This window comes from Pteropus vampyrus, unplaced genomic scaffold (genome assembly GCF_000151845.1).
Source record: "Pteropus vampyrus isolate Shadow unplaced genomic scaffold, Pvam_2.0 Scaffold205, whole genome shotgun sequence".
NCBI classification, from domain to species: Eukaryota; Metazoa; Chordata; class Mammalia; order Chiroptera; family Pteropodidae; genus Pteropus; species Pteropus vampyrus.
The window spans coordinates 1534231-1538879 of record NW_011888986.1 but is presented as its reverse complement, the minus strand read 5'-3'; the positions used below and the strand labels follow the sequence as shown (position 1 = coordinate 1538879).

At 43.0% G+C, this 4649-nt stretch overlaps 1 protein-coding gene across 1 annotated transcript in view; it reads right to left on the bottom strand.

Moving 5' to 3' along the window:
• Nucleotides 1-4643, bottom strand: part of SHC3 (SHC adaptor protein 3) — a 159638-nt gene extending 154995 nt beyond the window's left edge. The window contains exon 1 of the mRNA XM_023537949.1: nucleotides 4571-4643. The gene's annotated coding sequence lies outside the window, so the exon portion shown is untranslated. The remainder of the gene's footprint in view (nucleotides 1-4570) is intronic.
• Nucleotides 4644-4649: the final 6 nt, after the last annotated feature.

Genomic DNA, 4649 nt, shown 5'->3' with positions numbered 1-4649 from the left:
CTGTTCACCTACATGCCCTCCCCGCAGGACTCCTGGGGGCAGGCTCCTCTCCTGCTGAATGGGCTGTGGGGACATAGATTAAGCAGCAGCTTTCTGCTGGGAAAGCTCAGAGGTCCAAACTGAGGCCAGTGGGAAAGAAAATGAGTGGGAACGTGACAAGTCCTAGAAGGTAAAGGCTCTTCGGTGTCCAACATGGTATGGCCAGTGGTCCCAGAATGCGCACACACAGGAGGGGTAATCTGTCATTGAGGGGGGCCAGCTCTTCCACACACAAAAAAAACTGCTGAAAACAGTCATGTTTTCATTGCTTCAGCCCAAGAGGTGAAAGCACTCTGTTATTCTCTTTGAGGGAAAACATCAAGGGCCCCAGTTACGTGGCATTTCTGCTGAACACCAGGTGAAGGGCCAGTTCTTTCTCAACAGAGTAGAACTGTGTTGTGATTTTTCTTTTTTTTTTAAACAAAAGTTTTCTATTTGGACAAGGGACATTAACAATGTTTAATATTTGCAAAGCAAAAAGCAATAGTATTAAACACACCATCCATAGTCTAGATTGCCAAACAATTAGACTGAATGGAATTTGACAAAGTTTGGATGAATTCTTTGCTTGTTTTTCTGCCTATTCAATAGAAAGATGTGAGGAAAGGCTCCTTTGAGGGGCTTTCACTTTAGGAAAACAACATATTCAGGTGACACACCAGGATGGCTTCAAGTCTAAAATGGGCAGCATTATAACAATGGGCTCTGAACATTTTTCTCAGAAAGCCTTTGCTTTGAGGGTTTCAAATATTCCCATACTGATGGGGCATGAGAGACCTAATGACAAGGTGAGGCCCTATTCCACCCCTTCTCCATGGTTCTCTTTCCGGCTTCTAGGTTTCCCTACAGTTCCCTACAGGAGCCTGGAATCATGGCTTGAAACCCAGGACACACTGGAAGGTGACAGAACTTGTCAGACCAGCTGTGCAGCAGCAAGGCCAGGCTGAGCCCAGAATCCAAGGGCCAAAAACTTCATGGATGCACTAAGCTGCCACAAGCTGCCCTGGCAAGAGCGGAGGCTGATCCCAGCAAAAGGTACTGGTCATGCAGAAATAACAAGATTCAAGAAAATGCCAGCTTGCCAAGATAAGCAGCCACTGGTCCTCTCCTTCTAGGCACCTGATACCCAGATTTTCAATTACTAGGACTTTGCTTAAATGATATTTTTCATATCTTCCTCAAAAATATGACATATGCTCAAAGATAACAAAGTAGGGAGAGGAGCAAGTAGTTACTCTTTATAGGATTGAAGTTTCATCAGTAGCTTATCTTTCAGAATTATTTTCTCAAACATGAATATAAAAGAAATGAATGATATAATCAGGTATTTCTGGAAATATGACATTTACTATTTTCTAACAAGAAAGAAAATAATCACTGTTCAAAATCATCACAATGATTTGTGTGTGTGTGGTATGTATGTGTGTGTGGTGTGTGTGTATAGTGCGTGGTGCACCTGATTACCTTTGGAACCTGCTAAAGACCAGCAGCAGCCCCAACAGGAACTTCGGGTCCTAGCCAGCTTAGATTCTCGGGCAATAGAACCAGAAGGTGAACAACAGCATGATCAATACTTTGTATTTCTGTCAGCTTTGCTGGTCCAAATTGAAAATAGTTCCAAAATGGAATTGTAATGAAAATATCATTGTTCTTTGTTGCTGGATTTTCCTTTTCTGACTATCAAGAAATATTTTCTTTTTCTCTTTTTTTTCTCTTTCATGTCACCAAAAGTAAAAGCCCTGTATCAGGCATACCTGGGTGTGTGGCGTGGTGGGGAGCAATGGGAGAGTGAGAGGGGAGTTACAAAGTTCTTATGATGAGGCCTCTGGACATCAATACAAACCTGGAGACTGTGTGTGTCCAGGCTTCCTCATTTGTGTAACTCATGCTGTCCTAAGCCTCAGACTGAAGTGATAGTATGAAGGACAAAACACATGCTCTGAGCTTTGAATTCGACTGCTGCTCAGGAACCTTGTCCACTTTTAAATTTTATATCCTTCATTAATTAACATTACAACCTGCTGTTCCAACAGCTTGATGTTTCCTAAATAATCAAAACCCACCAGCCTCCATATTTTACAGTTTCCACTTTCATGTAATTGAATTAAGTTGAAATATTTCTGAATAATAAATCTGTGTATAATAAGCTAATATCGTCTGTAGATAGGGTTTTCTATGAGGAATAAAATCTATAATTATACAGCCTATGGCTTTGCAGGTAAATTGAAAGCTTTGGCGTTTTCCTTAATTTAGAAATGAATTTAAATCAAAGAGAATAATAATTCTTTCCCAAACCCTAAGCCTTTCTTTAGATTTTAGAATTGTACAGTGATGTTAAAAGATTGCCCTTTTCTATCTACTAGAGATCTTTAAAAGCAAAGATACCAATAAAACTATTCACGAATCAGCAAAAAGACGAAATTAAGATTTTTTTTCAGTTTTGTGATTTTTCAAGAAAATATGTTCATGGTTTTAAACTCAATATGAGCGGTGTGGAAATGTACACCAACAGAGGGCCATGCGATCCTGTAAATCAAACGTGTGCTCGAGAAATTGTCCTTTAGCATCTGATCTTTGCTGTGTGATTTCAAACTGCTCCGGGGCAGCCTAAGCTTGTGTTCATATGACTCCATCGTTTACCGCTGAGGACAGACCATTAACGAGCCATGCTATGCGCCCCAAATCATTGCAACCCTTTAGTTGAGGAATGACAAAGTGACCTCGAGCCCCAGGAGGCTCTGAGTAGACCCAGTCCTCCACCTATTTGAGTAGCTCTGCTGGACTGTCACAACCTTACACCAACAAAATGGCCCAGCAGGGCAGACTTCTTTTAGTGGTTCATCATTACTCAGCTACAACAACCTTTAGAACCTTTAGAACTATCTTCATTCTTCAAAAAGCAAGAGCAAAGCACTAATCCAAGTGAATGACTTTTTTTAAAACTTTAAAGGCAAAAGTTTGATAATTCTCCCTCCATTTGAAAACTACCCTCTACTTTCAACGTGACAGGTATAGAAAGCTTTGCCAAGGTCAATTTATCTATTTTAAATGTAGGCTTTTATTTTTTTAGCTATATTGTGGTGTTACTGCTTAACCTCAAAATTGTCAGGGTTTTTGTTTTGTTTTGTATTTTCTTTTTGTTTTTGGCTCCTGGTTATATATGTTAAACAAGGAATATAAAAAGAATATTTATTTTCTTTTATAATAAACTCAACCAAGTGTGTATATTTTATGCTAATTTACATTCCTTTGGTAAAATATATTAATCAATTTTCAGAGGCCAAGATGAAGATTAAATTAAAAGGCAGCCTTTGAGGCCCCATTTTTAACATTCATGATTACAAAGTACCTTTGTCAGTGCTTTTTAGGTAATTAAAGGTAATCTACAAAGTTACTGTTTCCTTTAATATTCTGGTTCCAAAATTACCCAGATACAACATTTTACAGAAGATGTGGTCTATCCAATTCTTAAATTGGATCTGTAGCCAGTATGCACAGATCTCAGGTGTCATGCAGGTTTCTCAATTGACAACACCATGGGGATAGATTTGTCTCATTTCTTTTTAAATAAAAAGTCATGCCTTGGGGTAACTAGGATGAAATAATGCACCTCTGACCTCTCCCCCTGGTCTGGGAAGTCTGCCCATCTGTAGAGCCAGCGCTGTGATAGCTCCCTGCTCCCTGAAGGCAAAACAGAAGTGTGTGGCCAGGCAGGGACAGTTGGTCAGTGCTGGTTATTTGTTCCTTAAATAACACAAAATACTTGCATAAGGGAGGAATTTTATAGACCACATTGGTCATGATTTTATAATTCTTTGTGTTGGAGGAAAAATCTCCTTTCCAGACTGTGGCTGCAGATACCACAAGCTCAGCCCCCTTCAGCCTGTTTAAACGGAAAACTACCGTCGGGGGCGGGGGAGGGCAACAGTCCTCAATTTTCCTCCTGCTACTATAAACCTAAACCTGTAGGTATGGGATGAAAGGCAGACACTGAGGAAAATCTTGCTGGGTAAGAAAGTACAGCCTGTCTTATATAAAGCAAGACAGCATTTGGCCTGCACGGCCACGAGCTGGAAATTCTTGCTGTGGGGGAAGGAAACCACCCACCCTGCTGCCTGGGGCAAACACAGCAGAAGTAGTGGCACCACCTGCATTTCTCACCGCAGGAGCTGTCCAGTTCTTCCAAGTGTGTTCGCTGTGTCCTGGGTAGGCCTGACGCACAGCTGCCAGGGATGTGGGCCCATGCCGGGAGGAGTGGGGGGCGGGGGGGGCACAGATCAGACACATGGCAATGCGAGGTGGCGAAGGAATGCCAAAGGAGTGAGGCCAAAGGAAACTAGGACAGAGTGAGGTCACGACCATTTTTAAACCTTCTCCCAATGGATGCGCAACGAATGCGTTTGTGGTGCCCTGTCCCGGCTGCCAGGGGAGCTGGCTGAGGAGTGCGCACCTCCTGGCCTCCAAGGCGACCACCGTAGCGGACGCCCCTGCACCCGGGCATCCACGCCCGGCTGCCCGAGCCTGCACCTACCTTGACGACGTAGGTGACTCCAGCCCCCAGCACCTGGTCGCTGGCGGGGGACGCGCGGGGCGGCGGCTCATCGCCGGGC